Raw genomic sequence first — 13852 nt, forward strand, 5'->3', positions numbered from 1 at the left:
ACTTCCAGGAGAAGTCTGTTTTCGGAGTTTAGCACCGGATTAGAACTTTTAAGTTTGGGTTCGCTCATCTCTAATTATAGCATAAAGGCTGTTCACAGGTCCTTTCTTTCTGCAGACTGTGTGTAAGCAAAAAAATTAAAGACATGTCGTTTTGGGGGTGGGAGGATGGTTTAGGACATCATGGAAGTAAACTCACCCTTGGGCTGTGTGCCCACAATGCGTTTTTGGTGCGTATTTGCAGCGCGTAAACGCTCCAGAAACGCATTGCATACATTATCCCATGACTTCCTATGACATTCTGCAAGTTCTGTGCACATGGTTTGTATTTTTTCTGCGCAGATTTTACTCGCACAAAAGATACGGACATGACCAATTGTTGTGCGTTTCTGCATGTGTATTTGCCTATACAATGCACTGGAAAAACGCATGGCAAATACGCGTCAAAAACGCATTTAAAAAGTGCATGCGTTTTTCTGCCAAGGAGATGCAGAAATGCTCAGGAAAATTTCAGCTTCATTTCTGCATCAGGGGCACTAAGCCTTATAAGTCTATCAGTCTGTAATATCACAGACAGCGCATGGGTGGGCATGAGTAAAAGCTATGTGATGTCCACGATTAACAGTGTAATGCATGGGAGAAGCTTTGCAATTTATTTTTCCTTATGTGAAAGTCACTGATGAAACAGTGATGGTAAAAACTGACATGGATAAAAAAATAGGACCCAAAACAACAGTGCAGACTTTTTTTTGTATGTGAAAAATCATAGATGTCTAAATAAGACCTTAGTAACAAAAATAAAATAATCATACTATCACATTTAGGGTATGTGCACACGATGCAGAAATGAAGCAGAAAATTTCTGCATCTCCCTGGCAGAAAAAACGCATGCGTTTTTCCTGCGGAATACATGCGGATTCACATGCATTTCCACATGCGGGTTGACAAGCGCTTTCCAGGCGATTTTAGCATCACTTGGAAAGTGCTTGACAGCTTGGTCACACTATAAAAATCCATGCAAACGGCATGGATTTATATAGTGTGACCGTAAGAATGTTTAAAAATAAAGAAATAAAGCTATACTTACCCTCTGATGCCCCGGCGTGTGCTGCCGCGTTCGTTCCTGGCTTGTTCCTGGCTGCCGGGATATCGCGAGACACTGCGCTGAAGGGCCTGCGGTCACATGACTGTGACGTCACCGAAGGTCCTTCAGTCTTGCAAGCAAGGGAAGGAGACCGGGGGCCGTCGGAAGGTGAATATATCTTATTTTTTATTTTATTCTTGTTTTTACAGCTTTTTAATGGTACCTGGGTGTGGAGGAGAGTCTCATCTTCTCCACACTCGGCTACCATCCGCACATTAGAACACCGCGTTTCCGTAAAATTAATGGACATGCTGCGGATTTTTGAGCGCAGCATAAACGCTGCGGAAAAATACGCAGCATGGGCACAGCACATGCGGATTTCCATTGGGGAACATTGCTGCCCTTCTACCATGCGTTTTTAATGCGTTTCCGCAGCTGCGGAAACGCATTAAAAACGCATCGTGTGCACACAGCCTTACAGTCAGTCATAGCTGCAAGTGTTGACACCCTTGAAATTGTTCCAGAAAATGAAGTATTTCTCCCAGAAAATTATTGCAATTATACATATGTTTATGTCCTTTGTGTATGTTTTTTGTGTTCAAATAAAGGGGAAAAAAGGCAAATTGAGACATAATTTCACACAAAACCCCAAAAATGGGTAGGGCAAATTGTTGGCACCCTCAACTTAATATTTGGTTACACACCCTTTGGAATAAATAACTGCAATCAATCGCTTTCTATAACTATCAACAAGCTTCTTACACCTCTCAACTGGAATTTTGGAGCACTCTTCTCTTGCAAACTGCTCATCTCTCATATTTGAAGGCTGCTTTCTCCCAAGAGCAATTTTAAGATCCTTCCACAGGTGTTCAATGGGTCTTAGATCCAGACTCATCGTTCGTCACTTCAGAACTATCCAGCGCTTTGTTTCCATCAATTTCCGGGTGCTTCTTGAAGTATGTTTGGGGTCCTTGTCCTGCTGGAAGACCCATGATTTAGGACGCAAACCCAGCTTTCTGACACTGGGCACTACATTGCAAACCCAAAATCTTTTGGTAATCTTCAGATTTTATGATGCCTTACCAGGGCTGTGGAGTTGGTAAGCCAAACCTCCGACTAACTCAGACTCCCTCATACATGGCTCATGTTTAAGTGATAAATTTACTGTAGTACAGATTCATCTCAGATAAAAAGTCTAGACCCTTAGATCAGGAATAGGACAGACATTTATAGGACGTTTCATGACTTTCCCAAATACTTATGAAAAAAATATTCCCCACAAACTGCATTGAACTACTGTACCCAATTTATTATATATTTTAGGAGTTGGAGTCGGTCCATTTTATACCGACTCCACCAAAATGGACACAGACTCAGACTTCACAGCTCTGTGCCTTACACACAGTCAAGGTGCTCAGTGGCAGAAGTAGCAAAACAACCCCAAAACATCTTTGAACCTCTACCATATTTAACTGTAGGTAAAGTGTTATTTTCTTTGTAGGCCTCATTCCGTTTTCTGTCAACAGTAGAATGAATGATGTGCTTTACCAAAAAGCTTTATCTTGGTCTCATCTGTCCACAAGACACATTGCCAGAAGGATTTTGGGTTACGTACATTTTGGCAAACTGCAGTCTGGCTTTTTTATGTATCTGTGTAAGCAGTGGGGTCCTCCTGCCATAGAATTTCTTTTCATTCAAATGTCGACGGATAGTTTGCGCTGACACTGATGCACCCCTGAGCCTGCAGGAGAGCTTGAATTTCTTTGAAACTCGATTGGGGCTGCTTATCCAGCATCTGGAATATCCTGCGGTGCAACCTTTCATCAATTTTTCTCTGCTGTCCACATCCAGAGAGATTAGCTACAGTGCTATGGGTTGTAAACTTCTTGATTATGTCGCGCACCTTGGACAAAGTAACATTAAAATCTCTGGAGATGGACTTGTAACCTTGAGATTGTTGCTATTTTTCAACAATTTTGGTTCTCAAGTCCTCACAGTTTTCTCCTATTTCTGTTCTCCATGCTTAGTGTGGAACACACTGACACAATGCAAAGACTGAGTCAACTTCTTCCTTTTATCTGGTTTCTGGTGCGATTTTCATATTGCCCATACCTGTTACTTGCCACAGGTGAGTTTGAACAAGCATCACATGCTTGAAACAAAGTTGTTCACAATTTTGGAAAGGTGCCAACAATTTTGTCCCTCCCATTTTTGGGGTTGTGTGTGAAATGATGTCCAATTTGCCTTTTTTTCTGTTTTTTTTTGTGTTGTTCCAATACACACACAAATGAAATAAATATGTGTATAACAAAACATGTGTAAGTGCAATAATTTACTGGGAGAAATCTTTCATTTTCTGGAAAAATTTTAAGGACGCTAACACTTTCGGCCATGACTGGATATATAAAACACACCTAAGGAGTCAATTTACAACCTCACAGGCCTTATGGTATATGAGTAATGTTGTCAACAGATGTGATAAAAGATATGAGAAAAGATTTAACTAAAAAAGGCATTTTACACTATAGTATATGTGTACTGTACACATAAGATGAGAAAGGAATGGCAAAGATATAGTTAGTACTAAGTAACATTTACCATTCCTCTTCCACCCTTCCCTAATAACAAAAAAGCTCTTTCCCAGGCACCCGACAAGTAAATCAGTCTAGTTATGAATCACCATACATTCTGCAGATGTGCCATTCAAGAGCCTGATTTTTGGGAGCCTGCTATGTAGAAGGCATTTGCGGTCTTGCAGTTTCTTTCTATAGAGTTGGGCATGACTCACCTGGACTGTGCTTCATGCAGGGGTGTGGGTGGATTCCTTTGTATTCCAGAGTTCAAGTTTTTTTGTATTTTGTGCACATTTGAGAGAAAAGTACCATGGAAAATAAGACAAATAATACCACACAAACTACAAGATATATACAGAACTAGGAAGCCTGACGCAATTCTGAAAAATCCATATAGGAAGGTTCAACCAAATATGGCCACAAGTTCCTGGATATTTCAAGAAAGTCTGTCACATACACAGCAGTTTACGTCTCAATCGAATGAACACTGCCTTTTATCACTGCTCTATATATCAGCACAGACTTACTTGTCAGTCTTTGTATAACCTGAAATCTAACTGCAATATAAAGAAAGTGTAACCTGCATGCAAATATGGTATATAAAGTTCATACTTTCTTCTGTTAGGTTGACAAAAAAATCTGATTGAGACATTTCTTTGTTAAAGGAGTTTCCTGTTCTCTAAAATGCATGCCCTATGCTTTCGGAAGGGCCATTAATTTGAGACATAGTGAGGTCGGATTCCCTGATCCCCTGGGTTTGAAGGAGCACGGTGTCCTCTTCAATGCTTACTTTGCTCCACACATTCACTGGCTGCTCTTTGTTCCACTCAAACTAACATTCAGCAATGCATGTCATACAGTATGTAGTCCAGTCTTTAGACAGCCATAATACAGCGCCCTATGGGACAGTACTTATCCCTTCAGAAGAAAGTACTAACTTTTCCAAAAGGAAATACTACTTTTCCTGAATGCAGCAATATGCTCTATGCACATGGCCCTATTATGGCGCCATCCAAGAGCATGCTGTCCTAGACCCGCCAGTGGATTGATGAAAGCTACAGCAACAACCCGCCAGCTCTTTCTAGTCATAACCTGAATAATCTGCACATGTATTCTGCTTAAAAAGCCAGGAGAACGACTAGGAAAAGCTGATTCCCCCAGATGCAGTCCACTACGTCCATACACAAGTGACATTAGTAACCCTCCACATAGAGATTAGATTCATGGAGACCAGATAAAAGGTGCTTACAGAGTAAAGAAAGGGAATGACACAGATTTACCAACATGGGGACGTTTTTTTGCAGCCCATTATAACAAGAGATCAAGACATCAATGGAAGCAATCAAAATAATTTTAAAAGAAAATCAGCACATTTCGAGTGAATGTGGAAATATCAACGGTCTACAAACTAAACTATTAGTCATTCCAATGCAAACCCCAATCTGGCTACGAAGAGCTGAATGTGACAGAATGTGACAAGACATAAGCATGAAGAATGCAGGGAGCTCGGGCACAGCCGTTTCCTTGGTAACCTGTGGACATCACACAGGAATGCCAGGAATACTTAGCTACAGAAAAGAGTGACTCCCGGGCGTCCAACTGGCGGTCTTTATCGAGGTGATACAGGGGGATCAATAGTCAGCACCAACAGTATGAAGGGCAAGCGATTTCTTAAAACAGCATCTTAAACAAATCTTACCTGATTTTCGCAAAATTGCATAAACCATTTTTTGAGCTATTGTGAGGGTGCTGTTACGTTGTTACGTCCTTCGTGCATGCCACCTTGGGTGCCGGGTAACCGCGTCAATTCCAACTGAGACTTTGGAAAATTGTAATGCACACAAAATAAACTGAAGAGGTATTTTAATTTTAAAAGAGAACTTGTTACCAGGTTTGTGCTACTCCATCTGAGAGCAGCATGATGTAGGGACATAATTCCTGATTCCAGTACTGGGTTGCATTCTGTCATTTTGAAAAAAAATAAAAAATCACCGTTTTATCTACTGAAGTTCTAGCAGTTCTCTGAATGCCGAGCTCTGTATAACCCCCCACACCACTGATTGGCAGCTTTCTTCTCATGTACAGTGTACACAGAAAGCTGACAATCATTGGTGGGGTAGGGTTATACAGAGCTCATGAATTTGGAGGACTACATGGCAGCAGGTTTACTAGTCCTCTAATGATAATCTCCTGCTGATAAAACAGTGATTGTATAAAAACTACACTAAGCAGCCCTGGAAGTGATAGATCGCTGGCATCAGAGCCTCTTTCTCTACATTATGCTGCTCTCAAATTAGGTGCCAAAAACCTGGTGACGGATTCCCTTTAAGCTGCCAATCTAAAGAACAAGCAGTACCATTTTTATGAGTTTTTAATACTTCTTACAAATAGTTGTAATTCTATAATTCAGAGGTAGTAGGGCTAAAATATTAGGCATCAGATTATCTACAATTCCCACATTTATTTTCATTATCGAAACTGATCCACTTGCACTCACCGGACTCAAGAAGGCCCACATTCAGACGACACTTCAGGCTGTGAATGGCAGATTATTGCTGAAAGGCTCCAAGGGCATGAAATTACTTGTCTCTGCACCAGGCTGTAGTGACCTAACCCAGTAGTAGAATATATAGTAAGGCTTTTATAATGCCAGAGGGAAAGGATGCCAACATTTTAACGTGGATCTGTGACTAGAACAACCGTGCCTATCCAATGTCATCATGCTGTCATTATACAATAAGATTCTAGACACTCTCAGCCTATTAAAGTGTTTATTCCAGTTTTTACAAATAAGTAAACCATGGTTAGAGGCTGGTTCAGCAGGCTTGTGCTTCATCAATAGCCAGTTTAATCTCTATCCCTCGCTCCCAGAGCTGTGACTGACAGCCAAGACCTTCCTGAAGTCTGAGCCTATCTTCCACAGATATAATGAAGACATACGCAGAGATTACCTTGTTGTACTTAGTCTCTAACAACACCTGCTGTAAGAACAGTCATTGCACACAAAGTCTTATCATACTGTAGTGTTACGCAGACTGCAGCGTCTACTGAGTATGTGCAAGATTTCAGCAGCAAAACAAGAGGACAGTGAACAGAGCTGGTCAATCAAAGTGAGTGGAGATAGTCTGCAGCCTGAATACACTGACTTAAATATAGCTCGACACAAAGTCCAGAAAGAATTAGTCATTCTACTATGAATTTGCAATTTAAGTACATCATAAGGACTATGATCTATTTTATAATATATACAAATGATATAGCTAGGTCTGGTGACAGATCCCCTTTAAACAAGGGCATGTGTTAGACGCACACTATAGGAATTTGAGGGTGCTCTACATTATTCTTAGCCGCATGCTCAAGAAGAGAACTGAATTGCCAAATTCAATGAAAATACAAATCCAACAACACAAAAATCCAAAATGCAACCCAAAAGTATTAATCTAAAATGTCCCTAGAAGTACTGCTATGGCAATTCTTATTGTGACTGCAGATAATAGCCAACTGTAACCAATGAGGAACGCCAGAAACAAGAAATTGCTGAGAAAAGCAAAAAGCAGGTACTAGTTATTTCAGTTTTCATAAATAATGCAATTTGATTAACTTAAAGGCAAGATTTAAACTACTGATTTGTTTTTCACAGTAAGAATTTTTTTTTATATATTATATGTACGGTAATTTATAGTTATTTTTATCAATTGAACTTGCACACATTTTTTTTTAAGGAACTCGGCTGGAAGGATGTCACAAACTCTCTTGGAGAGTAACCACAGATCTTCTGTGGATGTCTACTTAATCCATCTGTCTCTTTCATGCAATCCCAGACAGACTATGTTGAGATCAGGGCTCTGTGTGGCTATATCATTACTACCAAGCCCCCTTGGTTTCTTTCTTTTATCCCCTTAGAGAATTGCTGGGGATAAAAAGGCGCTGTACCCACTAGTACAAAAGGTAAAAGGAATTTTAATTCAATTTTAAATTTTTTTTTTTAATTTTAACTTTATATGGTCACACCCAATTCTCTATATGCATCCATACTAAATGATTGCTGTATCGCTAAAAAAAAAGTATATTTAATGGGTTGTCCACTACTCGGTCAACTCCCTTCTTCCCTCAAGTAAAATAATACTACCTATACGCAACTCTGGAGCTGGCGCCTTCCAGTGGTGTCATTGGCTCTCCAATGTTACAGGAATCCTGCAACCAATCAGCGGCCCCTTCACTCTACACTCAGACGTAAGTGACCTCCTCCGGATGTCGGATTTGTCTGAAGGAGGGAGAGTGAAGAGGCATGCTTTTCATGCTCCATAGAGAGAATGAGCATAGCAACAAGACAATACTGCATTAGCAAGATCTCTCCCAAGCAAAGATTTCAGATGTTTGGAACAACGTCCCTGCAGAGTTCCTTCAAAAACTGCATACAAGTGTACCTAGAAGAATAGATGCCGTTTTGAAAACAAGTTATTATATACTTTTAGCACTAAAATGTTACTAACATCTGAACAGGTGACTATAGCTGGCAGACTAAGGTCATTGCTCTGGATTGCCATGGCTACTACCACACAATCATGACGCCGATGGAGTTAACGGGGGAGTGGGGGAGCTCCACATGCCGTTAACCATCTAGATGCAGATGTCATTATTGACAGCAGCATCTAGGGGGTTAGAGGGAACCTGTCCGGCCCCCCATGCCCTCCAACATTCACATTTGTATTACTAAATTCTCTGCCTATCCAGCGTTTTATAGTGTTAAGCATTAGTCAAAGGCCTAATTAGCATGAAAGCAAAACTAAGTTTATAATTAGGCCTTTGACTAGTCCATGGGGTGTTAGTTTCCCCAGACTAGTCGGCCCTCTTTGCATGTTATCACGCCCCTATGGTCGTGATTACATTAGTTGCAAAAGCCAGCGTCATCGCCAGCTCCCTGGAAACCTCACCCACATCATTGTGCATCTGAAGCTGGGTGTACGCTTCACAGGGGCGTGATGACATGCATAGAGTGCCTACTAGTCTGGGGAAACAAACACCCCATTGACTAGACAAAGTGCTAATTAGCATAAAAAAATGGAGGTTATAAATATTTTTTTTTAAAACATGGATTTAAGTGAAGAACACTATAAAGGGCTGGTTAGGCAGGGAATTTAGTAAGACATATGAATGCTGCTGGGTTGAAGGGTATGGGGAACCTGAGAGGCTCTCTTTAGATGGCCATGGTTGGTGGCTGATGCACCCGAGTGTCAGCTATAGTATACGGATGAAAGCGGCTGTATTTTCACCCATCGGGTGATGCTATTTTCTTATGTTTCAGGTCAGTAAAAAGGGTATTGGTAGACATTAAGAGGTTAAAATATTAATACAAATAAAGCGAGTTGGTTCATACCCCAAGACTGTAACCAGCTTCACATATAAATCCCATGGCAATACTGCTAACAATCCCTGAAGTAGGGGCATTGCCAACTCCCTGCTCCCTTTCTCTCTGCACTTTTGCTTAGAAAAATTCTAGAGGCTGTAAAATATACCAAATACTCATTGCCACTAGTTGTACATTCTGCTTTATAACACTGTTTTGGGCATACAATTATTAATTTATATATGTGCCATCAAAAGAGCATACAGCAGCAGACTGTGCATGGATTACTTGTTAGTTTATGGCATGCAGAGTTTACCAAAACAGTATACCAGTGCCCTAACAGGCCAAATTTTTTTAAACAGAAATATATGGGATAGGTTTTTTTTTCCCCAAAAGCCCAAGAAAAACGCATATATATGTTGTTGAATTTATAAAGATAATACACTATTTAAATTACAAGGTGGACAAAGTTTAAAGGGGAAAAAATATTTTTTTGCTCCCCATTTACCTCCCAGAAGGGAACAAATGCAACGTATCCTACTTATCCTCGGTCAGATCTAGTCTAGTTCTGGGCACCTTATTTTAAAAAAAAAAAAAACATCGAAAAACTGGAGCAAGTTCAGAGAAGAGCTACCAGGATTGGTGACTGCAAACCATGTCCTATGAGGAATGATTAAAGGATCTGGGAATGATTAGCTTGCAAAAAAGAAGGCTAAGAGGAGACTTAATATCTGTCTACAAATATCTGAAGTTTATTCTCATTTGCACATGGAAATGAAACTGAAAGGGAGAAGATACAGATTAGATATTAGAAAATACTTTTTGACAGTAGAACAGGCTGCCACGAGATGTGGTAAGTTCTCCTTCAATGGAAGTCTGAGATGGTTTAGTGAATCCTGCATAGAGCAGGGGGTTGGACACGATGACCCTGGGAGGTCCCTTCCAACTCCAAGGCTATGTTCACCCGTGGCGTTTTTTGCAGCTTTTTTATGCTTTATGAAAATTTTTCAGCTGCGTTTTACAGTGCCAGCAAAGTTTTTGAGGTTTCAGAAATCTCATGCACACAGATTGGTTTTATTGTCCTCAGTATTTTGTGCAAAACCTTGTCAGCATGTCACTTCTTTCAGTGTTTTTTCACCCATAGAAAGCAAAGGGTAGTGCAAAAAATGCTGCAAAAACGCAGGCATCAGCAGGTGCCAAAACCTGAGGAAGTTGAATTATGCTATTTTATTTTTGCACTAAACTTTATCAGCATGCACAAGAGAAATGTAGGTGTTACAAAAACGATGTAAAAAAATGCAGCATAACTCAGGAAAATCTGCTTTTTTTGAGGTCTAAGGGGTAGCGTTTCTCCTTATGGAGAGTGACACACCAACTCTGGCATGTGTAGGTAAGGAGGCTTATTCGCCATGCAATGCTCCTCTGGGAAATTTAATATGCAAATTGCCTCTTAAGAGAAAAAGAGGACTTGTACTCTATAGCGGCAACAGCCCGAAACACCGTGTCTGCAAATTGAGATTCTGATTTGGCTTTTATCCTAAGTCATATTGCACGACTCGTTAAAGGGTTGATTGTGACTTGTAGGATTGCTGCTTCCAATAGGTGGTGCTATAGAGTTTGCTTTTTTTTTGAGGCAGCTTCTTTACTGCCAAGAGAGCAGGTTTTCATGCAGAAAAAAACTGCGGCATAAACGCAATGTGTGAACATAGCCTAACATTCTATGATACTATGAAAACAAGCCCAAATCAAACTATACATTCTTGCTGGTTTCCAAAGTGAACATAATTACGCTTATCGCAATGACCAATCCAGGCTTGCTGAATTGCCATTTTCGTCCTTGCCAACGTCATGTGGCAGAGCTTTGTAGAATCTGTACTATTTGTGCACGAAACTACTTTTTACCAGACCTTCTAAAAATATTTTTTAGATGAACCCTGGTCCCAGTATACTCTATATACAGACACCGAGGGACAGCGGAGACAAAAGCAGATTAGCAAACCTTTGAAGTGATGCCAGGACAAGCTGCCAGAAATGAATATGCTATATTAACTATTTATGATTAGTACAACCTAAAACGCACATTGATACCGAGAAATGAGCCAATAGCAAACATTTTCTTTGCAAGAAACCAAGACATTGGATTTTCCACTAGGGAACAGTAGAGAATGATGATCGTTTCACTGTGGGTGGGTGTAAAAGCGGAAAGCATTGGTGTGCAGCAGTCAAAAGCTAAGGTTCAGATTCATCATTTGCATTTTTTGGGAGCTTTCAGTTTTGTCTTCTTTCATTTGTTGGAGTTTTTGCGCCAAATTCTTCAAAATGGCCCACTTGGGTTGCTAAATTTTGAGCAAAGTCAAAGATGCTCTTTTTTTCCCCCATCTTTTGATTTTCTGTACAGTTGAGAGCAAAAAAAGTCACAATACATTCTAAAGTAACACGTTAGTCTTCAACAGTGCAAAAATAAAATTAGACAGATTTTGCATCTAGTTAAGGAAAACCATGATCACATTGTCAAAGAAAAAAAAAAAGACAAAACCAGGTAAAGTTAACTTAAAAAAAACAAAAAACAAAACCCAAATTACCGTATATAATGAACCATTTTTACTCCAGAAAAGAAGTGCAAGGACAATGATGAATGAGGGCCTAAGTGTAGAAGATTCTTACTCCATGAAATAATCGCTGCATACTATTGACACAATGCAACATCAGCTGGGAGACTTTCCATGTCTTGTCTGGCATTGAGTATCTTCACAGAATAATGAGCCAGGCACTGTGAGAATAAAACCCTTCAGAAAATCTTAGCAGTGTGGATGATGTCATTGCACTAGTAAAGCTAATAAAGTATGAGGAGCTGGCGAGGGAAGCAAGAATGAAGGCGAGAAATGCAACAATAGGTGCTGGGAGTACAAGAAACATGTCAAGAACAGTAAGATGGCGCAGCATAATATTAGAAAAGAACTGAGGAAACAGCTGAGCAATAAGCATTAGCACTGGTATGTGGGAAAACATAAAACCTTTCCATAGCATTGTGCACACAGATTACACCGGAGCAGAGGCACAAAACACTGGGGCTCCAGAAGAACACCACTCATCACCCACATACAGGTCTCTTCTGGTCTCGCACACCTGGAAACATGACTCACTGGATAGAAAGGTGCACTAACACCAACCCCAGCTGTTAGCATATGCACACCAATATACTCTGACCACATGTGATTCTGAGCCATTTACAAAATCACACAGTCACGTGATTATTCCCCCCGCCTTCTAAGCACACGTGTGAGTCCAACCCAATGTTCACAGATATTACCATGACTCACTGGGAGAAAGGTTAGTTTCACAGGTGCAGACAACCTTTGTAAATCAACACAATTTCATCATGTAAGAAAAATAATGACTGCAAAAATGCAACGGATAAACCCCAAACCTCGGCTGTGACTATGGACATCTCTCCCCGTACATGACAGAAATTAGACACACAGCTAGGAATGATGTTGTAGAATAGTGGTGTCCAACACATGGCTCCTTGGCTGTAGCAACACTGCAAATCCTATTATGTTTAGAAGCTTGGCTGCTGCGAGTTGGATACCAGAGTGTAGACTACCGCCTAACCACCGACAGCCAAGAACGTGCTCAGTTTACTCACACAACCTTTAAAAGGTATTGTCAAAAGTTATTAAAGTGGGAAATTGGTAAAATTGCAGAGTATTTATAAAAACAAGCAACTATGCAATGTAAGTCCTATTAATAATATCCATTCTCAATAACAGGGGTTTTATACCTTGTTGCCTAGGTTACCAGCCACCCCAGGGTCTCAGAGTAGCCAGTTAACTAGATAATTAGCGTGCGTGCCCTATGTATTAATTTATAAAGCTTGCTTCTATAGCACCATCATATTCTGCAGTGCTTTACAGACATCATCATCACCCAGAAAAAACCCACACAAACACAGGGATGACATACAAAGTCCTTGCAGATGTAGGCTCTATATTATTGATGTAGAGGCAAAGCTACCTCAGCTAGCAGCTCGAGAGGGCACCTAATTCGGACCAGCAGCATGACCATACCGCTGGTCTGAACTGTCAATAGTCCACAGTGCACTGCCCCCGGCAAACAGGAGGCAGGGAAGCGATGAACTCGGAAAAAGGGAACATTATAACGGGCTGCTTGGGACAACAAATATGAGATTGGTGGGGCAGCAGCCACATACATTTATTGGCTGCTGACGGTTATTGGTACGTTTCTCCTATTTATTTGAATAGGATATAAGGTGTAGCAGCCAGCAGCGGCCACTAGATCATCTATCTACGTGGCTATGTTCTACCCAGTACATTGCCTACATCTAGCAACTGCAGGAGCAGATTTCCACCGAATGGTGAGTAGCCGGATATCAAATTGCCACCAATCTCATAGATTGTCTATCCTAGGAATAGGTCAGCAATTGTTTTGTCCAAGCAAACCGCTCTAATGAAGTACTTGTGCTCAATAATCTTTTTGCATGAGCAGGTATCCATTCGTCAATGAAATTTCAGATTCTGCTTCGTGTTGTGAGAAAGACTATTTACTTCTGAAGGGTGGATTTGTGAGAAAGTGCTATTGTAGTACTTGTGTATCACAAGTCAGGAACTAATAGCAGAAAATGCAGATATGTATTACGAATGTCAGTTTCAGCACAAAAATGCCCCAAGGTTTAGCTTTACCGACAAAACACAAAGTATACATTTTATAGTTATAGCAAGAATAGAGAAGCTTTACTATCACACCCTAGAAAAATACTTCTCAACCTTGCGGGCAGAATAATATGTGAAACTGACCTATATAAGAATTACCGTTAAAGCATTGTAGTATTTG

The 13852-nt window shown here is 40.4% G+C and overlaps 1 protein-coding gene across 5 annotated transcripts in view; it reads right to left on the bottom strand.

Annotated features, from left to right (window-relative positions):
* Positions 1 to 13852, bottom strand: part of CDK17 (cyclin dependent kinase 17) — a 170226-nt gene that overhangs the window by 125469 nt on the left and 30905 nt on the right. Inside the window, exon 2 of one of the 5 annotated variants that reach the window (XM_073651568.1) lies at positions 6152 to 6263. The exons of the other annotated variants lie outside the window; for them this stretch is intronic. The gene's annotated coding sequence lies outside the window, so the exon portion shown is untranslated. The remainder of the gene's footprint in view (positions 1 to 6151; positions 6264 to 13852) is intronic. 5 annotated transcript variants of the gene reach the window in all.

This window comes from Phyllobates terribilis, unplaced genomic scaffold (assembly GCF_046119375.1).
Source record: "Phyllobates terribilis strain yellow unplaced genomic scaffold, ASM4611937v1 Scaffold_11__3_contigs__length_659146591, whole genome shotgun sequence".
Taxonomy (NCBI): Eukaryota; Metazoa; Chordata; class Amphibia; order Anura; family Dendrobatidae; genus Phyllobates; species Phyllobates terribilis.